Source organism: Mustela nivalis (assembly GCF_964662115.1).
Source record: "Mustela nivalis genome assembly, chromosome: 3".
Taxonomy (NCBI): Eukaryota; Metazoa; Chordata; class Mammalia; order Carnivora; family Mustelidae; genus Mustela; species Mustela nivalis.
Window position 1 is genome coordinate 101,798,614 of NC_139022.1, and position 23,621 is coordinate 101,822,234.

Sequence of the window (23,621 nt, forward strand, 5' to 3'; positions counted from 1 at the left end):
AACTGCCAAGGTAAGTATTTGTGACAAGAATGGCCTGTTGGCTGCTTAAAGCACAAATACTGAAGTCCTCAATCCTAGCTAATCCTTCCCTTCTCTGAAAGTCAATTACATTTACTCTCTGTGCCTGATCACCTTGTATTTGGAATGATTCCAGATCCATGCATGAGTGGTTCCCTGGCATAACACATAGTAAGTGCCTGAGACAGGCCCAGAGGAGGTGGCCCTCAAGACATGTTGTACTGATCTGACTAGGCAAAGCCACAGATGTTGGCTTAAGTGGAACATCTGAGATGGCACAATAAGAGGACCCACAGTGACGGCTGGAACATGGACACGAGTCCCCAAAACTGCAGCTTGGCTGCAACTCCCATTCTCAGGTAAAGTTACCACTCTCTAAATCAAACTCACTCTCCTCTCCTACGCTCTCAAAAAACAGCCAACCAAGGACCTCTTCCTGCATCCCCAGTTTGGCAAAGGGGGCCACCATCTGTCCTGCCACACAAGTCAAAGTCACACACCCTTGTATCACCCCTGGTAGCACGGTATCCTTCCCAAGTGTGTCTGTCTTGCCTCCTAAGCATCTCAGTTCTATTCACTTGTCCCTATCACCATCAGCAACCCCTAAACCAAATGCCCCCATTTGCCTGGGTAACTGCAACTGCCTCTGCTCTGGACCCCGAAACCCACTTTTGTCCTTTCAATCAGTTCTCCCCTCAGTCATGTCAGCTCCAATAGTGAATCCTGCAAAGGGCTTCCAGAGTTCTAAAAACCAAGATCAAAGTCCCTCCCAAAGTCTGAGAGGCCCTGCAGGGCCTAGGCCCCCAACTCCCTTTCCAGGTTCTGCCAGCTCCTTGAACATCCTGCTCATCCTGCAGTCCTTAGAAGTTCAGTCCACTAAAAAGCCTACTCTGACTTCTGTAACCAGGCCAACCCCTACCCTCCCCTCACTCTAAGTCCTATGCACCTCTTTTTGTGTGTGTGTACCTCCTTCTTCATAGCAATTTTATATTGTTCAGGTGGTAATTCTATTAGTACCTCCCCAACTAGTAAATTCCTGAAGGGTGAGAACTGTGTCTCTTCATGCTCACCACTACGTCCTCACAAGCTAGCACATAACCTGACTGAGAGCAGGAGTCACAGAAAGCACAAAGTGGGAGGGGAAGCTGGGCTCTTTACTAGCTCCCTGCACTCATCAAAGGTGAAATTCCCGATTATATAATTCATTTAGGAAAAAAAAGTTGATTAGATATATATTAGGAGGAATTTCAAACTTAGGTAAGTCTGGCTGAAGCTGGTGTATATAGGAATCACCTCCCCTAATGTTGTCTGTTGAGGAAGATTCCCACAGAGCTGTAGCAAGAGCCACCAGGAGAAATGGGCTATAAACATGTCTTGTGGGGTGCCTGGATGGCTCAGTGGGTTAAAGCCTCTGCCTTGGGCTCTGGTCATGATCCCAGCATCCTGGGATCAAGCCCAGAGCCACCAGGATCTCTGCTCAGCAGGGAGCCTGCTTCCCTTCCTCTCTCTCTCTGCCTGCCTCTCTGCCTACTTGTGACCTCTGTCAAATAAATAAATAAAATCTTTAAAAAAAAAAAATCTGGTGTTGGCCACAACTATGTGTGCCCTTTCAGCCCCAGGCTGTCCCCAAGCCAGGAGCTAAAACAGACAAAGGTAGAGTTCCAGAGACACTTCTCTTTTTGCCCATACCTGGGCCAGCTGAAAATATATCCTATCAGAAACCATGCTTGGGGACAGGCATTTCCCAGTCTGCAAGTGGCATTTTAAACCTAGTGCCACTGCTTAACGGTAAGAAAAGCAAGTGTTGTTCCTTTGTTCACTCTACAGACTGAAACTCTGCACTTTTTCAGGAGCAGAAAGAGACAGCGTTCAAATCTGACAGTCAAACAAAATACCCCCATAGTATTCATCTAGTTTCTGTGATGCAGTCTTACCTATGGCCACTAGGTGGCGATGGACTGTATCAGGGAAAGGTGGCTAATAACCTAAAGAGAAATGACAAAGCCAGCCTCAAATGTAGTGCTGGGCACAGACCATGTCCTGCTGATGAACACACCCAGCCGAGAAGGGAAATGTCCAGTGGGCACTCAATCAGCAATGGAGAGAGGGGCCCTGGCATCCATGGGGAAGAAATGCCCTAATACATTAGAGCGTTCTTGTTCATCTTACCCATTCAAGCCTGAGATACGGAGAGAAAGGGTTGGAGGGATGAAGTCACTGCCAGCACGTCTCTTACATTCTTTCAGATTTGGTGGGAGCAGACTCAGACGACCATTCGTGTCATCCGAGGATGATATGCCCACCAGGCACATCAACCTCCACATCATGAGCGTCCTGATTATACATCCATGTGCTTTTCCTGAGGCCATTTCCCTAAAATTCTATTTCCTAAATGAGGCCATAGCCAACACAGACTCTGGAGAATTTGTTTTTCCAACCAGAGCACTAAGGCTAACGAAATTTTCCGAGTTGATTTTTAAAATGAAATTCAATAGAAGAAAGGGGCGCTTCACTCTTTTCCAGATAAGGTTTCTAATACTATTTACATGGAAACATTCTTCAAGAATAATATGGGAGACCCAAACTCATCTTTGACTACATCAAAATAAGTGTAAACACATTTTGCATTCATTTATGGGGTACTTATTATGTACTTTATTTTTATATAATTATGTATGTTATTTATGGGGTACTTTATTATGTACTTATTATGAGTACTTTAACTCATATTGTCCTCACAATCATCCTATGAATAGGAATTATCATTCTTATTTTGCAGATGGGGAAACAGATTCAGAGATTAAATAATATGCCATGGTCACACAGCTAATGAATGGTAATATAAGAAACCTGGTCTCTGTGACTCCAAAACTCTCAACTACTATACTCCATGGCCTAACCTACTCAAATATTTGAGACTCCTCTATCAATGTACTCAAAGAAATCAAAGAACTATACATACACTATACATACACATTCCATATCCTTTAGGAGGATGTAAGTTAGAAGGATCTCATCTGGGTACAGTAAGTGCTTCCTTACCTGTGATTTCAGTTGCCTGCCGTGCTCCTCAGTTTATAAGCAGATGACTCTCCTTCTGCCTTAATGTCAGAAGGTCAGTAGTAACCTAATGCTATGTCACAATGCCTACGTCATTCACTTCATGTCATCTCATCACGTGGGCATTTTATCATCTCACATCATCACAAGAAGAGTGAGGACATTAAGATATTTTGAGACACAGTCCACATTCACGTAACTTTCATTACAATGTATTGTTTTACCTCTCTTACTGTATTTGTAATTATTAGTAATATCTCACTATGCCTGATTTAAAAATTAAACTTTATCATTGGTATGTATGAGTAATCTAAATGCATGGGGAAAAAACAAATAGTATATACAGGTTTAATGCTATCTGTGGTTTCAAGGCATCCACTGGGGATCCTGGAACATATCCCTTGTGGATGGGGGGCGGGGAGAAGGACTACTGTATACAAACTTGCAAATTAAGGCAAAACATGTCAGAGAGATCAGATCAGAAAAGCTACAGGAGTGCGAGCAGGCTATATTATTCTAGTTACGGCCATTGGTGGAATCGTCCCCCCCCCCCCAAAAAAAAAGAAAGAAGAAGAAGAACAGGAAGTAGCATTTGAAAAGAGCTTTAAAAGTGAAATCAGTTAAGATTGATGATTCACAGACCTATACCCTTGAAACAAATAATACATTATATGTTAATAAAAAAAGTGAAATTAGAGGAGGTGCAGGGCAGGGTAAACAGGCATGAGAAGGTATTCTAGAAGTAGCAACAGGATGCAAAGAAATGCAAAAGCAGAGAACCCAGCATCAAACAGTAGGCAATTGCTTGATAGAAAGAAGGTAAGACTAGGAAAAGGGGTTAAAATCACGGAAGGACTAGAATGCCAAGCTAAGGAATATAGACTTTATCCCTAAAGAAATGGTAACCATATTTTTGTAAAGAAGAAAGACAAAATCAGCTTAAACTTTGATTATGACTTTTACTAAGGCCCAGAACTTCATTTTGGGACTTCTACTCTGACTTCCCATCCTGCTTCACTGCTAAAAACATACACCCACAGTCAAGGGGCTTTCTCCTTGTGGGATGATTACATGGTACAGGAAACCTCTCAACCTGGACACTGGACACACAGACCACAGGTCAGCCAGGAGATAACCAGAAAATGAGGGATTCAAAGAAACTCTGCTCCCTACTGAAAACTCCAAGTTCACATCTGGATTATGAGGGCTCAGTAACACCCCTACTACAGACAGGTATACAAAGATATATACTAAGACAACTGTATTTCCAAAGGGCTGCATTTTCTGTTCTTCTTCTTTTTTTTTTTTTTTAAGATTTTATTTATTTACTTGACAGACAGAGATCACAAGTAGGCAGAGATGCAGGCAGAGAGAGAGAGAGGAGGAAGCAGGCTCCCCGTGGAGCAGAGAGCCGAATGTGGAGCTCAATCCCAGGACCCTGGGATCACGACCTGAGCTGAAGGCAGAGGCTTTAACCCACTGAGCCACCCAGGCGCCCCTGTCTGTTCTTCTTAAGAACACGGGGAATTTAAGTCCTAAGATGTGATCTTTTATGAAGAAATTCCAGACTAGCTTATTGTCACAGAATAGGTCCTCAAAAAGCATTTGCTCATCAGGGACCACTGTTTTGAATGATTAAGTCAGCATCAGACCTATACTGAAACCTGAAGCCCAAAAGAGCCCAGCCCCAAATGTGCATCGCTCAGGCCCGACACAAAGCAGAAAACAAGGACACAGAGAACTGAGGGAATGGATTCAGAACAATCACATTGGCATAAAGCTCCAAGACCTTCTATGACAGTGGGTAAGTACAAGAAAAACTCCCTCCAGAGAAACAATAGTGATTTGCTTGGTTAAAACAAAGAACCCCATTTTAAGAGGGACCGATCAAGTGAAAGAGCAAAAAAGAAAGGGTATTTCCATGCAGTTCAAGAGTAAACGTCACACACACACAGTGTCAAGGTCAATTCAGAAGAGTATGAAGTGTGTGGACTTGCAAACATGGATTCAAACCCTGGATCTGCCAATTACCAGCTCTAGGACTGGGAAAATGGCTCAACCTTTCCAAGAGTCTATGTCACGATGAGGGTAACAAGTACCTCACGGGTTTGTTGTGGGAATTAAATGGAAGAAAAAATGTGAGCAGAAGACAGGGTTGTCCCTAGATGCTGTTTTTTTTTTTTTCCTTCCCACACAGGCACAGGCTGGCTGAATGCAGTTTGGAGACAAGAGAATCAACAAAATGAGAATCTTCATTAGCTTTCAGAATTAAGGAATTTTTGTCTCATTAATTCACCAAACTTACCAAATACAGGTATCCTGTTTTTCTGAAGTTCAACTTACACCACTCCACTTTAACAAAGTATGTCCCTTAGTACCTATTTTCACTAAACAAAAGAAAGCCAAAAGGATTTTTCTGTTCACAGCGAAAGGGAAAATAGTGTTCAGTGTTCGCTATGCCATGAGCCATGCCTGGAGTGGCTAGAGCGGCCATAGCTTTGAACTGTGTTTGTGAGCATCTGTGTTTCATCTCAATTGATTTTGTGCAGTCGTTAGCAAGACATATCCGAAAGCACCCAAAAAGCTTGAGAGAAGTTATTTTGGGGCACCAGAGATGCTTAAAACTTTTTCCACGTAAATTAATAGTAATTCTGCTTCTACAATGTCCTACTCTCTTAGAGGAACGCTTCTCAAACTTACATATGCACCTGAAGACCAGGTCATCTTGTTAAAATGCTGATTCTGATTTAGTAAGCCTGGAAGTGTGCATTTCAAACAAGTTTCCAGGTGATACCAATGTTGCTGGTCCAGGCATCACACTCTCTAGTCAAGGTCTGGAATTCCCAACAGAGACCCTGAGAGTCAAGATCACAGTGTTTTCCTCCTTCCAAGCCCAGCACCTAGAGCACACAAAACCTCAGTATATATTTGAAGAATGGATTCCTTGAAAGGACTTCAACTGTTGCACAAAAAAACAGAATGGGAGCTAGAATAAGAATCAGAAACAGGCTGCATCCTTGCTCACCCAGGAACAACGCCTGCGAACCTAGGCAAAGTAAATTAACACGTTAGCCTTGGACAGCTCTTTGAAAACCAGAAGGATGGTCAGTGATCTTTAAGGTCTCTTCTAGCTCTAAAAATTCCACCCAAAGTATTTTTTCTGTGCTTTTTAAAAAATGTGTTAATCGTCAGGGTATACACTGGCTATTTCTACAGTGAGGCACACCTCTGTCATTCTCAGATAGCAGTTTCCAAAAATCCAACTGAGAGAACACAGACTCTGTTAGTCTCAGCAAATAACCATAGCAACTAATACCCCCAAATAAAATGATGTCTTCACAATGATGTGCTGGCTCAATTAGATTAAGAGGGTGACGTGTACCATCTCAAAATTTATGGTAGTAAACTTAGAGCAAAAGCCAGACTTTCTTGGAAGAGAATTTTAAGAAAAAAAGTGGGGGTGGGGGAGGTGGGGATGAGGGGTGTCTTGCCAGTAAAATGAAGACAGGACAAGGAGCCAGAAAAACGGAGATGAGAAACTAGAACAGAACTGCCCTGCCTGTCCAGGTCCATGCATACAAGGCCCAGGCACCCACATGGGAATCCAGAACTCAGTTAATTGTCCTCAGGGACAGTTCTTTTTTTTTTTTTTTTTTTCTTTTTTTCACCTCAGGGACAGTTCTGAGGGCCACCACTTCTACCAGGGAGTCTTCAAGTGACTGCATTTTGTCCTTCTTCTGTGCCTTTCTTCATGCATATAATAAAAGGAAAATGAATACTACTACCTCAGAAAAGATTTGAGGGATTTACCAAAGGGACCATGAAGCTCTTGAGTGAAAAATGGGATATCGCAAGAGTCCATCCAGGCTGATAATGAATTTCCAAGCCCAATTCTCCACAGATCACCCGGGATGCAGATATTCCTGTTCCAAGGTCTTGAGATTAAAGCTGGAATTGTGAAGCAAAAACCCAACATCTGGAAGATCTAGAACTTAGGCCTTACTGCACCCCCAGGTTTGCCTCTTCCAGCATCTGCACAATCACAATCACTTTGTACACATTCAGGCAAGCAAGAATTTCACAAAAAAAGCAGGAAAAGGGAAGCCAAGACCCATCAGCTTCCACTAATCCCTGACACTTTTCTAGCAAAGAAAAGAAAAGAAAGAAAGGAAAAGAAAAGAGAAGAGAAGCAAAACCAAAAACCCAGCCCAAAGAATCTGGTCTTAAATTACATTCAAATGTAAACAACAATTTCTGTTAACAAGAAAATCCCAAAGAGCAGAGCCCTGAAATAATGCACATCAGATCCATCTCCAGCTGCTCTCAACAGCTAAGATGAATGTGAGCATAGCCAAAGGAAGACAAGGCACTGCGAGTAAAGAGAGGCCTTCCTCCAGCCAATCAAGCCTAGAATGATGAGTAAGCACTCGAATAATGAGTAAACTCAAAATCTCCCCTCAGCCATCTATAAGGTCTCTATATTTATTTCCACCTGCATGAAATCATGGCCGGGGAGGGGCCGGGGGGGGGGGGGGATTGGTCCTGTGAGTAAAGGGGTGATGCTCAGAAGTGCTTAGCACCCAGCCTGCAGCAAGCACTCAAAAAAACAAAAAAAAAAAAAAAAGAAAGAAAGAAAAGAAAAAAAAACAATGGATATTAATAGTACTCGGGATTACTCAAGAATGTAATAACTAATATGTAGGGTGATTTATTTCTGTATAAAAATCAGAGGACAGCCACTTGGCCTCCTACCACCCACCTTTACACTCCCCTACCTTGCTGACCTCTGACCATTACTATGATCTAAATGGAATCCATCTAATGCTCGGGAACAGTTCAAACGTCCCCACTAACACCACAGGAGGTAGGGCAGCCACTTCTCAGCATCAGAGTAAGTTCCATTTAAAAAGGAAAAACTGGGGTACCTGGGTGGCTCAGTGGGTTAGGCCACTGCCTTCGGCTCAGGTCATGATTCTGGGGTCCTGGGATCGAATCCCGCAACGGGCTCTCTGCTCAGCGGGGAGCCTGCTTCTTTCTCACTCTCTCTGCCTACTTGTGATCTCTGTCCAATAAATAAATAAATCTTTAAAAAAAAAAAAAAAAAAGGAAAATCTGCCTGTCTCCCCATGGATTAAGTCAACGTTTCCTGAAAGGGGGGGGGAAAGCACATAGTGTTTCTGAACAGAGCCACACCTAGTAACATCCTCAGAGATTAGTTTCACTTTCTTTTATCCCCTGTTCAATGCCCCACTCTCCTGCTGCACCTAGGGGAGGCTGTGCTGTTCCTGGGACCAGGCAGTGAGGTCCAGGTGGGCAACAACTGCCCTCCACACACTCCCCAAGAAAAGCCCAGGTTCCCTACTATGTTGCCTCCTTACCAGCTTTGCCCCAGTCAGATAAGAAATTGGGCTTCAGCTAGTTCTCAGAGAATCCCCACACTCCACACCATCACAGGATTTGACCAATCAGATTAATATGTCTCCAAATACACTGAACATTAACGGTGAGAGACCTGCCTCGGGAGCATATCCCAGCCACCTCCATCAAAATTCTGAGGCTGCGGCCCAGGAATTTGGGCAATTCTTATGCATGCTCAAGTAAGAGAACCGCTACTATCCAAGCCCTCGGAACATCTAGTACCACGTACCAATAATGGAACCTCTCCTGATTACAAAGGTAGAGCGGCAAGGAACAAGCCAGAACTTCTAGTTCCTGACAATAGGTTTACAAATGTTCCCAAAGCAGGCAATTAACGCTTGTAGAAGAAGAAATCTAAGTGACAGTAGAGGTGGGAGGAGGGAACACCGTAATTCAATTTAAAAATCATAAATGCTGAATACTTAGGCTTTTTCCAAAAATGTTCTTAATCATGTGTCTTATTCCAAAGCCCACATGAGCACCTAGAAAGGCAGCACTCTTTAGGGCCTAATTTGTACAGACCCTGCTTATGGCACAAGGAGCTGATGAATGGCCCTCATACTGCCTGCCTAGAAACCCATCCAGAATCCATGCTTCCCAAATAAGTGAGAGCTGCCTGCAGCGCGTGAGAAGCCAAGCACTGCTGGACCACAGGCCTGGGCCAGGGCTGCCAATAAGGATCTAACCAGTTAATCTTCTCCAACTGAGCATGCAAAAAGTAAACGTGATACAGACTCAAGTGAATCCAGGATACAGGCTCCCAGGCAGCTGAGAGAGAGGACTATTGCTCTGTGGACATGGAACCCATGCAGTTACACTGGAACCCACACTCAGAAGGGCCACTTGGCTTAATGCTATCCTGCCACCACCTTGACATTTAAAATTTTATCTCTGAACTTGTGTTTTCTAAGTGAAGTCTGGTGGGAAAAGCAGAGCAGAGATCTCCAATATGCGTGTCCACCAGGGCCCCTTGCAACCCCAGGTACATATGGTGTTTGCAATGCCCAATGAGTCCAGAACTCTGGTGGACCCATGATGTATGAAAGTCGAGCTATACTAAAACCAAGTACAAGGTACTTGTGTCACGTCTGTAACTGAGTAAGTGTGAATGCTGACAGGCCTGAGAGCTCATGTTTTCCTTCTAAATCAAAACTTAGCAAATGCAGAAAGGCAGCATTCTAACAAATATGAATGACCAAGAGACACTGCCATAGCCTTTCTTACTCCTGTTATTTCCCTGGTTAAGTCAACCACACAATGCAGGGAAAGATTTAGCAACCCACACATCCTTGCTCCTTCAGGTCCTTCCTTACTCATCAGTAAGGTAGAGAACATTCGTAAAATGTTTGATTTTGAAGACATGAAACAAAAACAGCTGAATTAGGGCGTTTTCACAGAAACAGAAAAAGCTATCTTAAAATCTGTATGGAACTATAAAAGACCCCCAACAGCCAAAGTAATCTTGAGAAGGAAAAAAAGCTGGTGGCATCCTGCTCTAATCAGGAACTACCATACAACCCCTGGGGATAAAAATAAATGTTTATAAAAAATGAAAAAAAAAATTTTTAAAGAAAAAAGAACTACCATACAAAACTATAGTAATGAAAAAAGTACGGTTTTGGCATTAAAATAGATGTACAGACCAATGGAACAGAAGAGAGAGCCCAGAAATAGACCCACACATAGATGGTAGATCAATTTTTGACAAAGGAACCAAGAATATACAATGTAGGAAAAATCCAGTCTTCAAAAAATGTTATTGGGAAAACTGAACAGCCCTATGAATGAAAGAATGAAAGGATGAAACTGGACCACTATCTCACACTATAAACAAAAATCACCTCCAAATGGATTAAAACTTTGAAGACCTGAAACCATAAAACTCCTCCAGGGAAGTCTCCTTGACATCAGTCTTGGTGATGATTTTCTGGATTTGACATGAAAAGCAAAGGCAAGAAGAAGTAAAAAGTAAACAAGTGGACTACATCAAAGTAAAAAGTTTCTGTACAGCAAAGGAATCCATTAAAAAAATGAGAAGGCAACCCAATGAATGGAACAAAATATTTGCAAATCTTATATAAGGGGCTAGACTCTTGCAACAGCAAAAAAAAAAAAAAGGAAAAAAAAAAGACTGAGGGATCTAAATGGACATTTTTCCAAGGACATACAGAAGGCCAATGGGTACATGAAAAGGTATTCAACATCACCCATCACCAGGAAAATGCAAATTAAAATAAGTTTGGCAAGGATGTGGAATAAGAGAGAACCCTCTACACTGTCAGTGGAAATGTAAACAGATACAACCACTATGGAAAATGCTATGCAAGTGCTTCAAAAAGGTAAAAATAGAACTACCAGAGGATCCAGCAAGTCCACTTCTGAGTATCTCTCTGAAGGGGGGGCACTAATTTGAGAAGATAGTATATCCCTATGTTCACTGCAGCGTTGTTTACAATAGACAAGACAGGAAAACAAACTAAGTGCCTATCCATGGATGAATGAATAAAGAAAAGAGAAAATATGGTGGTGGGGTGTATAGGAATATTATCTGGCCAGAAAAAAATAATGAAATCCTGCCCTTTGTGACAACATGGATCAATCCTGAGGGCATTATGCTAAGTGAAATAATCAGATAGAGAAAAACAATCTAAGTCTCACTTATGCATGGAATGTAAAACAAAACAAAACAACAAACAATAAAAACACAAGGTCATAGAACAGAAGAGATGGGTGATGGCCAGAGGAAGGGGGAGGAGTGGGCAAAATGGGTGAAGGTGGTCAAAAGGTACAAATTTCACATTATAAATCACAGGATGTGAAGTACAGCATGGTGACTACATTTAATAATACTATACTGCATACGTTAAAGCTGCTAATAGACCTCGTAAGTCGTCATCACGAGGAAAAAAAAATTAACTATGTATGGTGACAGATGTTAACTAGCCTTACTGTGGTGATCATTTCACAATACATACAAATACCAAATCATCATGGTGTACATCTGAAACTGATGTTGTTATGTCAATTACACCTCAAAAAAAAAAAAAAGGATCTGCAAACACATTCACACAGTTGAGTTAGCTTGTGTAATGCTTCCAACTTTCTAGTAAGAACAAAATGAACAGGCATCTGAGCTATAGAATATGAATTATGTGATTTTAGTGATTCCACAAACAAGTCAGCTTATCTTCTGTTTACATGTAAAACGGGCACTGCACAATAAAAACAAAGAGTAAAATTTATAAAAATAGTGTGAACTTATTTTAAGTTTATTTTTATTTTTAAGCAAGATCTATCTATATACAATACAGGGTTCAAGCCCACAAGTCCGAGATCAAGAGTCACATGCTCCACTGACAGAGCCAGCCAGACACCCTCAGTTTTTTTTTTCTTTTTTTTTAAAGATTTATTTATTTATTTGACAGACAGAGATCACAAGTAGGCAGAGAGGCAGACAGAGAGAGAGGAGGAAGCAGGCTCCCTGCCGAGCAGAGAGCCCAATGCGGGGCTCGATCCCAGGACCCTGGGATCATGACCTGAGCCGAAAGCAGAGGCTTTAACCCACTGAGCCACCCAGGCGCCCCCCTCAGTTTTTTTTATAGCAAATAAAAACACCGTAAGTCAACAGAGATACTATCAAAGAAAGGATTTACATTGTCCATGTTTGTGCTTTATGAATAAGGGCCCATAGGATCAGTACCTAATCCTGGACACAGAAATACCTGAGATTCCTTTTCCACCTCCATTAACTTTCTCATTTCCTCCAACTGTTACCTTGAGGGGAAGACCTCCTTTCCCTGCAGCATCCAAGCCCAGGCTAGCACCACCTCTGGTCTGGACCCCTTACTGGCCCTGCCACTTCCTCCTGGACCCCCTCCAGACTGTTTGTCACTCAGCTGCCCAGGATAGCCCTTCCAAAAAGCAGATGTGATCTTGTCACTGCCCTTTCTATACCCTCCCCAGGTGTAACTCCTCCTTTTCATTTCAAAAACTTCCCAAGGCCCACAAAACATGCCTCATCGGCACACCCAGTGGCCTTTAGTGCTCCAGCCCCATTGGCCCACACAGATCCTCTAATGTGCAGGAACTATGCTCACCCCGAAGCCTGGAACAATGTGTTCCCTCTGCCCAGGAAGAAGTCCTGTACCCACGAGCCCTCATCAGACTGGAGCGCTCCCCAAACCTCTCCACTCTTCAGATTTCACTTGAAGGGTCACTTCCCCTGGGATGTGGCCTTCTCTCATCCTCCACCCACTCCCCCTGGTAAACTCTCACCGCTCCCTAGGATTTCCCTTCCCATCCCTTTACAGGATAGCTAATTTCCTTTAATTCTAGTAACTGTTTAATGTGTACTGCCTGATGAGATTATAAACACAAAGCAGGCAGTATCAATGTCTGTTTTGTTCAGAAAAGGACAGTATTCGCAGTTCTAGCGTGTAGTATGCCCCAAACCAATAAATGAATACAAACAGGCAGGTGACTCTTTAAGAGTTCAGTCAGGAGAATGACAAACCCTGCAATCCCCTTTTTACTCAAAGAGAAAGCTGAAAGCTGGGTCACAGAAATGAAGACCCAAGAGGCATCCCATTATTTACACCATTACAGACACAAAATGAAACAACCAGAACCACATTTCCTAGGTTTAGCCTTGAAGCCACAAAACACACAGTCCCCGCCGTGTTCTTCACACAACAGTATGCTTATGTTCTCAAGGTATTGCTAGTTCTATTTTAAAATCACTTTGCCTGAAGGCAAATGATAGCCAAAGAATTTGCATTTGTACCTCTAGACAGCCTATCTAGAATGTTAAATAATCTGATGACAAACTGTGCCAATTAGCATCATGTAAATGCAGAAGCCATTCGTTCTAATACACCAAGTATCACTAGTAGGAAAACACACACACACACACACCCCACTATCTTTTGGAGGAAGTGTTTCTCAAGTTGGCTTTTGAAGCTCACGTGAATCACATCACCCCAGATTCACTCTATCAGAAATTCTGAGAATCAAATGTATTAACTAGATATGGAAATTAAACCTGGAAATCACAGTAAGTTTAAAAACCACTGTTATAGAAGACAGTGTTGAGTAATTTGTTTACCTACGAGGGAATTAGAAGAAGTGACTGACACTGAACCTGAGAAAACAGACAAACAAGAAAGAAAAGGAAAGCGAGGTCCTGGAGACCCAGAAAGTCCCTGGCAACATGCCTGCAAGAAAGCAGCAGGAAACTGTTCCCAGAGGAGAGAAGGACCATGGAAAAACCCTAGACCATTGTTGGCTCAGGTCATTAATTATTCTGACCATTTTACGCTGGTGGCCACTTCCTCCTCTCTCAAGGTGCTTGAGAGACGGTCAGGAAGAAACCCTGACATCTGTCCCCTCGCTGCAGGAAGGACAGGATGACATGACCGAGGATGGCATGAGTAGGGCCACCTCCTACAATCTCTCAGCTCCATTTAGGCACTGAAAGGATGAATCCCATACCTGCAAGTCCTTGCCAGATACAGGAATTCTAGTCACGGCTGGCCAGTCCTCCCCACAACCAAGTCTGAGGCCTGCTGTCAACCCAGAAGCCTTGAGGAATGAGAAGACCTTTAGGAAGCCTCCTAGCACTGTTCCAGCAACTTCAGCACTCCCTCCTGAGATGGGCTGAATAATGTCCCCCAAATTCTTGTCTACCTGGAACATCAGCATCTGAGCTTATTTGGAAACAGGGTCCTTGCAGATGTAATTACTTAAGATAGGGTCATACTGGATTAAAATGGGACCTAAATCAAATGACCGGTCTCCTAAGAGGAGGAGGAGAAGACAGAGACACACAGGGAAAGAGGAGGCAGACACGGGAGAGATGCAGCTACAGGCCAAGGAACACCAAAGTCTGCCAGGAACCATCAAAGCTGGGAAGAGGCCAAGAAAGCTTCTTCCCTAGCACCTGCAGAGGTTGTTTGAAGCCACTGAGTTTGGGGACATTTGTTATCGCAGCCACAGGAAGTCCTCTTAGGAAGCCAGAGTCTTAAATTCCTACTGTTACCAAAATCTAAGGGGTTCTGCAAACACACAAAAAGGAATACTTGCTGTTCAGATACTGGAGATGGCCTGGTCCTAGCCTTTTCCAGAGCTGCTCTCCACATTCAAGCTACCCCAGCTTCCTTCCCAGATCAGCTCCCTCGGAGACCTTCTTCCACCCTGCCCGACCCTACTTAGTTCCCTCAAGGGAACCCTTCCCAGTCCATCTTCCCACACACTGCCCCCCCTACCCCAGGCTGGCCCCTACCATGGGCTGACACACCTGGATCTCTCCCACTAAGCACTCTCTACATGTGCTCAGTCTGGGCAGAGACCAGGTCAGTTCTGTATTCCAACACAGCCCAATTACCACCTCAGTATGAGGAGAAGCTGAAAGAATGCCACTGAGCACATGCGTGTACACTTAATGGCATTCACAGACAACCCTCATTCTTCCTTACCTGGACCAGATAGTGTTAGCAACTATCTTCTGTGTGACTTCTCACAGCTCTGACTATACTCATGTTAAGGCATGTCCCACACTATATAGAACACTCATCTATTCCATTATACATGAAAAAAAAAAAAAACTATGTACAGACTACACTTATGTAGTAAGTGATATACTGGTCCCTGTAAACTGGTCACTGGAGACAAAAGTAAGCAAAAATCAGACCAGGCCTCTGTCTTCATAGCATTACAAATGGTGGTGAGGGTGTCAGTCATTAATAACCTCACATTAGAGGAGAAAATGATAGAACAATCTTCTTCCTAAGCCTGTCTCCTCTCTTAAGTTATTTCCTACTCTGGGTTCCCATGACCTAGAACAGTGGCTTCTGTGTAACAGGCAATTAATAATGCTGTGTGACTGGAGAATGAATAGGTTGAAGATGGGTGCGTGGGTGGATGGCAGAAGGGAGGGAGGGTGGGCAGCTAGGTAGGCAGGTAGGGAGGCTAGGTGTGTGGTACCTATGGATGAATGGACCGAAGTAGGTATGGATACAGTGCCTGGTACATAACAAGTAGTCAAGAGTGATGGGCAGATGGAAGAATGGCGGACTTTCTAGGGAGCAAAGCACCTGGGATGAGACGTGCACAAAATACAACTTAAAAGTACAAAAGCTGCTGGAACAGCCGCATTTCATCACAAAGCAACCAGCTGCCACCTAGCACCTGAAACAAACAGTCACTGTGAATGAATCTTGCCTCCATCTCTCCCGTTAACGTTTAGGAGAAAGTCAGCCTCCTAACACAAATATACCCTCTCTTGTTTCCCACCTTTCCCTTACTTCCTGCAGTGGAGTTTTTAAAAGCCGGTTTTGCTGGTTCTCCTCTACCACGGAGAGTATTTACTGCTCTAAAATGTTGACTCTTGCCAAATGTACACCAAAGACCACTACCTGATTGTGTCATTTTTTTTAATTATTATTTTTGTGCTGCTTCTTTGAGCACCTAAGAGAGACTTCTCTCTGAGGCCATCAGAGCTGACTCTGAAAATTTCACTGGGATTTATGACGCAGAGGGGCGGTAGGGAAGGGAAGAGAAGAGGCAGGGAGGGTGGGTTATGTCACAAGCTGGAGAGAGAAAAAAAAGATATCTGGAGGTCCTTGTAACAGCATACAGTTAAAGCACCCTTCTGTGGCAGCCTGTAGTATGGAAACAGTTTACAGTAAAAAGCAAACTAACAGAGCTCCAACATAAATGTTTAACCTTGCACAGAACAGTTGGGCCTCAGAATGACAGCAAATGTCCCCACGTGCCTCATTTTTGGGCCTGGCTAGTGTCATGATGGATTCCCTGTATTTCCAGGGTTTCCTTAGAGTCACATCAGTAATGAAGTACTTCAGACCCCAAGAGGCCTTTTTCCCTTTGATTTCCTCTGATGAAGGTAAGAACAACTTTCAGTCTTTGGGAACTCAGTCCTCTGTGTTCCCAATTCAGGCCCAACAGTGCCATCTATCCATTCTGGTAATGGGGTGAATGAATGGACCTCTTCACCTCCCCCCACTGAGGGCCTCCTAGATGGCGGGGATTATGGGAGACAATGAGAATATAATATCGAACTAAACTGATCTAGTTCTTGTTCCTCAACATGCAACCTGCTGCAGACAGACAAAGACAGACAGACAGACACACACACACACACACACACACACACCATAATCATCTAAAATTCCATAGCAAGAACATAAAAATGCACAAGATAGCTAGAAAGGACAAGAAGGAAAGCACAATGCCAGCATCCCACCCCCTCACCCCCAACTCAGTGAAGCACCTGCCGGCCAAATGCCAGGTCAGGCCAAAGGGTAAAGTGGCTTATCAGCTATGGAGAAAGAAAACACAAAGGCATTAAGAAATCCCCCAGTGCTGTGGAGATGGCTTCAGAGGTACATACAGATGTCAGAGTTTACCAAACTGCACAATTTAACACATGTAGTTTCTGGGTGCTAATTAAGCAGTTAAAATTTAAAAAAAGAATTTCCCCTGAAGATGCTACCTACTTTCCAAGATGTTGAAGGATCCTCTAGCTATAAACTAAAAATTCCTAGCTATACCCAACATGCCACCCAAGCATACTGCTGTGACTGATCCACGCACAGGTTCACTCACTCATCCCAAAAGGACTTACTAAACACATACTATGTGCCACTTACCATCCACTTGTGTTCTCCATTATATTACAAACAAAACGCATATAATCAAGGTCTCCTGGAACTTGTAGTTTCCTACTGCTGTCTGCATACTCAGAATGACTGCAACATTTCCAAACAGGGAGTGAAGGCTAAGTCTGAAGGATTTTCAATACCATGAAAAGCAACAATTTATTGAAAGCTAGCTATCTGCCCAGCCCCTGAGTGCTTTAAAGATATCACTTCATTCTCCCAAAATCTCTTTGACGCAGGTACTATTGTTTAAATCCCTTTTACAAATGAGAGAATTGTCAGTAAGTGACGGAACCAAGCTACAAACCCAGGAACCTGACTCTAGACTCCCACAGTTTTAAAATCTAAACTACACCACCATTAACTTTTTGCCCACTAACTGTCCCAGAAAGCTACTTTAGAGTCAGAATGATTCTTCCAGTCCAAACTCTGCCGAGCAGAACCTGTGACCCTCCTCATCAGAACATCCACTGCCTATAGAGCTTGACTCGGGCAAGTTTGAGAAGTGAAGGAGGTCAAAGGTTTCAGAGCAGCAAGCCTCTGCAAAAGGGAGACTGCCTCCGACATCTCTTTGTGCGAAGGGAAGGGCTCGGTATCATGAAACTTCAATGGGACGAGGAAAGACAACAGCTTGATTCCATACCTGCAAGCAGGGTGTACCCAGGGCTTCTGGCTGGTAAACTTTTCTGTTCTGTTGGTCTTTTAAAGCACAAGTAAGACCCACACACTTCCAGGGCAAGATCACTACTGTGATAATGACAGAGTCCAGGGGAACACTGAGTCCTCCTCTGAATCAAAGAAACTTTGTACCATCCCCCACCCAGGACACTCAACCAGATCATGTAAAAATCAATCCAACTGCTGGCAATAGACATGCAACAAGGAGTCAAAATGCCTCACCATTCAAGAATGCATGTGAGAAGTAAGGAAAAAGGCCTGTGGTTCCAAGGCATAGGCATATTTATTAATAACATGACCCCTATCATTAGTATCACGTAGGGAAAAGTAAAATATATCTGTCCCTAGATAGCCTCCATATAGAAACCCAACTCTGAATTTCAAGAGACACAAGGATGGTTTTAAGAATCTAGATTTTGCCACACTGGCTTTGTTTCCCAAGAAACCCTTTCACCTTGGCCAGCAGACACATTTGTAAAGAGGAGTCTGGCAATGCCTCTGCAGAGGGCTGGTCCCATATCCCCAGAGGATAACGTTGGGGCTCTGTTCATCAACACCCACTCTAACACCCGTGTGAACATCCTACAACTCCTCAAAGGTGAAATAATTCCCATTTGACAACTGCCTCTTCCAAACTACCTCCAGCTGCTCAGAGCCCCTAGCTGGTAAACCATCCACTAATGCTTCACCCTATTGCTTACCTCCCATATAAAGCCCTTCTTCATTATCATTTCTCTGCATGGCATTTCCTGTGTCTTCAGAGAAAACAGATAGAATCCTCTGGAGCACTTTTCATTGCTTTATCAAGTTCTGGAGAGAGGACAGCAGGCAAATCCAAACTACTGCTAGAATACAGTTAACTTCTATCTTCTTGGCCAAAGTGAACCATCTTTCCAAGGTTGAGGAGGGGGTGTGTGCCTATGTACAACAAATCCTAGAAATATACAGAGTCTACGAACAACTTGACATGACTCGGGCAAATCTCCCGTCTCCAGTTCTCAGTTTGATGAAGAACAGGAAAGGGACTGGGGCTGCCACAGAGAAGTCTGGGACTCAGGTACACATGATGGGGGCAGGGGGCAGGACTGGAGCTATCAGTAACACAGACACATCATTTGGTCTGGAAGGCTAGGGGGGCTAGAAACCTTGGCAAGACCCACAGGACACAGAAGATGAGCTGGGAAGGGATTCTCAGAATGAGCCAAGGAAGCCTGGAGAATATCCAGTCAATGAAGGCAAAAAGGAGTCCTAAGAAAGGAGAGGAATGCTAAGAACAATCTGGTTTAATTAACTAGCTTGTTCCAGCGATTCTAAGACAGTTCAAGAGAGAACTACAGGCAAGAGCCAGATTTCTGGGCTTTTGGGGGGTAAAGCAATAAAGACAGTAAATGCAGAATATTCTTTTAAGCAATCTAGCTATGAAAGAGGCAGCAGCACAGGATAGCATGTAAATAGGAAAAGTACAAAGGGAAGTTTTGTTGGGATTGCCTCCCCCCACCCCATCCATCTCCTTGTGTTAAAGATAATAAAGACTTCCAGCATGTTTGCAGACAAAGAAGAAAATACACCACTAACGGAGTGGTCTAGTGATGCCCTGACCAGGGAATGAGGCTCTGGGGCATTAAATTAGTGGAACAAGGGGTCAGAGGCAGGAGGGCTACAACTAAGAGGACAAGCATTAAGAGGGCCAGTGGGTTAGCCTTGGGAGGAGGGGAACTGCTTGTTCTACTGAGTAACTGTGTCACAGTTCCTTTTTCTCTCCACCCACACAGCACAAGATGTTCAAAAACCACAAGGGTGGGTAATATGCGACAAGGGACATACACCTACCTTCGTCTCTGTGGAAGAACAGTCAATACACATGTGAGTGCTTTGCGAGGGGAGGGACAAAAGGTGTGGCTGCTGCTGCCTCATCTGTTCTTTTTCTTTTTCTTTTTTTTTTTAAGATTTTATTTATTTATTTGACAGTGAGAGACACAACGAGAAAGGGAACACAAGCAGGAGGAGTGGGAGAGGGAGAGGCAGACTTCCTGACAAGCCGGGAAGCTTGATGTGGGGCTCGAGGAGGGGGTCAATCCCAGGACCCTGGGATCACTATCTGAGCTGAAGGTAGACACTTAACAACTAAGCCACCCAGGCAGCCCATGTCTCATCTGTGCTAAAGTCTTTCGGGTTTTGGTTATTGTTTTTGGCTGTTTACGTTGTTTTTTTGATATGGGAACCTGTCTCGCCTGATTATGAGAAATACTAGAGAGAAGACAAAGTCCAACCCAATTCATGAAAACTTACTGTAATTGTCTTAGCTAAGGTGAAAAGTATTAAGACCTTTTTTCCAAAAACTGTAGACTTTCATTCCCATCCATTTGCCTCCTTTCAAGGTACTATTTGTGGCTCAGAAAAGATGGTAATAACCTTCCCCTTTTTTTTAGATCAAATTGGAGCTGAGGATGGAACTGTCATGGAACTGATAAAGAAAACAGCAGAGACAGTCAAGGATCGACTGAATCACTACCTCCATTTTAAAAAGAATTCAAGGCAAAGATAACTAGTTGCTCCTGGGATCTTCAACACCAACATTCACCCTCGGACAGCCACTACTTAGTAAAGCCTAGAAACCAAACAGGAGGGAAGGACAGACTGCATGACCCATGAATCAGAAACCCATTGGTTAATTCCTACAAGCCATGTCTGGACTACAGTGAGAGAGCAGGTTCCCCTCATGAAGGGCTTCCAACCCTGTAGCCTGCTCTAGAAAGACCCAGTGCAAGAGAATCAGAAAAAGAATCTTATGTTAGGGCTCAGATTTTCAAAACAAAAGTCATTCTTTGTCCCTAAAGAACCCATTGCAGTCTTCGTCCTAAAGAACCCACTGCAGTCTTTCATGTGGCACTCACCTTGGCAGCATCTACATCATCTCCGCAGGAGAGATCAGCACACAACTTTTCTCTAACAATACATCAGGTGAGGAGTATTTGTCCTTTACTGATGAGCCAAGGCTTGAGAACCACCTAAAGTGAGAGTGTGGTCACAGACAATATAGAAAAATAGGAACAGGGTAAAGAGGGGAAACATAATTGGGAAAACCTCAAAACCACACATGATATTTACTTCCAACAAACTTTTACTTTGTCCAAGGTTCTACGGTCTCAAGTGTAAAGAACCCCGAGGAGAAAGATGGCCCCCCCAAGTCCTATAATCTCCTGTTACCAAAAAAGTGCTGACCAACAGCTCAGAGAGGGGCTGATTTACAGTCCAAGGAAAACCAAAACTAGTGTCTAGAGTGACTTACAGTTTTAAGTAAGATGGCTGAGAAGGTCAATGTTTTACAGCAGAAGTAAACAATCCCAGCTTTCACTATTAGCAGAAATCCCTTCTCCAAATGAAGTTCAAAATTCCTTCCTCCCAGATTGCTCCCCATCACAATGAAAGCTTTCCACCTCCACAGAACTGCCATTCAGTTGGAATTGAACAACTTCATATGGAGCCCCTCCCAGGCACAGGCCCTACCCTAGGTTAGAACAAACCCAGCTCAGGCACTACCTACCTTCACGGGGCTTACACAGCCCTGCTTCTTCTGCTGTGAATCAGAGGGTTCCTGAGTTCACGTACCACTGAATTCCCATGGCTGAGCATTTGCCCTGGCTGTTCCCTCCACTGAAAATGTTCAGCTTCCCCATCTCCACTGGTCCAGATGGGCCAGACTTTCAAATACCATCTCCTCCATGAAGTCCTCCTCTATCTCACACCAGCCTGCCTAGAGCATCTCCCTCCACCCAGAAAAAGCAGGTGCCACTTCCCTCCCTTGGACCTCCTCATGACACTCTGTGCCATTTAATGTCAGCTAAAATGTTACTGTTGTTTGCTGAAACCACTGTGACCTGAGCAAGGACAGCCTCTCCAAGGCAGGGTTTCATTATCTTTAAAAATAAGGAGAGAAGAATAACCAATAATAAGAGGAAAAATAGCCACCTTTTACAGAGGTCTTGCTATCCACCAGAGGAATGCTTATGAACACTACCTCATTTGCTTCTCAAAATCCTAGGAGGTAAATAGGCGCTGGAACCCCACTTCACAGATGAGGGGGGAAAAAAAAAAGTGAGAGAGGTTGAATAATTTGTCACAGGTTCCCAGACAGCAAGCCAAAAGGAAGAGATTCTCACTCTGTAAGTCCTCCATCTTGATCTTTCTCGATCACTATTCCTTAATAGCCCACTTCCTTCAGCTTCCTACCGATCTCAGAGAGTCATTCTGAGATAATACATGAGAAATCCTTAGGATGTTGGCTGGTTCTGGGTCTTTCTGTCCCGATGGTAACGTCCTTTAAGGGAAGCTACTGACATATGTATATGCTTTCATCACACTAACCAACAGATAATGAAGGAAGGAATGAAATGAAAAGAATGAAGGACATCTGCTAAACTACGAAAATAAGAGAACGAAGTGTCTTACAAGTGGTTACTTCACATCCTATACACAGGATCTCAGAGGTCAGCATAAAATGTAGCCTCTTCTCCCTAATGTCTCTCGGACCATGCAGTCTTCACTCGGTTCAAAAAGGGAAAGATGTGGGGAAGCTCAGAGTCACAGCCGCAAGTGAGCAGGGAAGACACAACACATCGCAAAGCAGCAGGTCCAGTTCTGCAGCCCTCACTAGGACAAAATCCCCCACAAGGGCAATCCCATCCAAATCCTCTTTGGCAGAGTGAAGAAGGTCAAAGAAATTAATCCTCCAAAGGACCTGAAATTCTGGCTCACCTATGCCACACCAAAGGACAGCCTCCTGAAAGCAAGAAGACTGGCACGAACGTGGCATGCCACACCCTATTCTGTGCTGACTTGTCCTGGCTACACACACACCACAGCTCCCACCTCAGCACAGCCACCACCTCAGCCATGCGACTTCAGGCATGTCACTGGCCCGTCCAAGCCTCAGCATTCCCCTCCGGAAAATCCATTAAGAGCAGAGCCACCTTCACAGTGGTAGCGGGAAGAGTCAATGGATAATCCATGGAGCAGCCAATTTGTGTCAGCTATAAATGTGGGCAGGTAACGGGGGCCCAGAGGGACCTAAACACTGCAGTACATGGTCTTTGCTTTCCCTGTGCGGTTGCATGGCCCCATGAACTCCAAGGAGCCTGGGCACAGTTCTGTACATGGATAACTTAGGGGGCCAATTTCACTTGGAACACAAACTACCTCTTCAATAGTAAGAACTCAAAATGCAGTTGGTCTTAGAGGTAAGGAAAAGGCTTTGTGGGTAGGCTGGGGTTAGGGAGACAAAGATGAGGAAATGCAAACAGAGAAACAGAAGAAAAAGATGTCGCCTAACTAGTTGCCGACAGGCTAAGAGCTGTGCTAGTGGCAAGCCCCAACTGCGGAGTTGGGGCAGGGGAGCCACAGATCCTTCTGCAGACTTAGCGCTTAGTCCAGCCTATCAAGAAGAGAGACTTGAGGGTCAGTCGTGTTCCTAAGGCCGATGGCAAATATTGCCCAGCCAGAAGACCAGGCTACCAGCAAGAGGAACATCTGCCAGGGCTGACACTCAGTTGCCTTGGCTAGTTTTAGTATTCAGAAACTGAAATGCCTCTGGACATAAACAGTGCACACAGAAGTCTCTTCCTTTTCTAAAAATACACGTCTGCAGTTGAGCACTGAAAAGGCCATCTAGAACACAAAACAAAGCCGGCAGCCAGAGATGGAGGAAAAGCATTTCCTTGATCAACAGCAAAGGGTGATAAGTTAACCTTTAGCCCAGAAGCTGACTCCTGTCTC

The 23,621-nt window shown here is 43.9% G+C and overlaps 1 protein-coding gene across 5 annotated transcripts in view; it reads right to left on the bottom strand.

The window, feature by feature from the left end:
- ARHGAP26 (Rho GTPase activating protein 26) overlaps window positions 1-23,621 on the bottom strand; it is a 445,382-nt gene that overhangs the window by 345,855 nt on the left and 75,906 nt on the right. Inside the window, exon 1 of one of the 5 annotated variants that reach the window (XM_082725251.1) lies at window positions 3,061-3,099. The exons of the other annotated variants lie outside the window; for them this stretch is intronic. The gene's annotated coding sequence lies outside the window, so the exon portion shown is untranslated. Of the gene's footprint in view, window positions 1-3,060; window positions 3,100-23,621 lie in introns of those variants that run through there. 5 annotated transcript variants of the gene reach the window in all.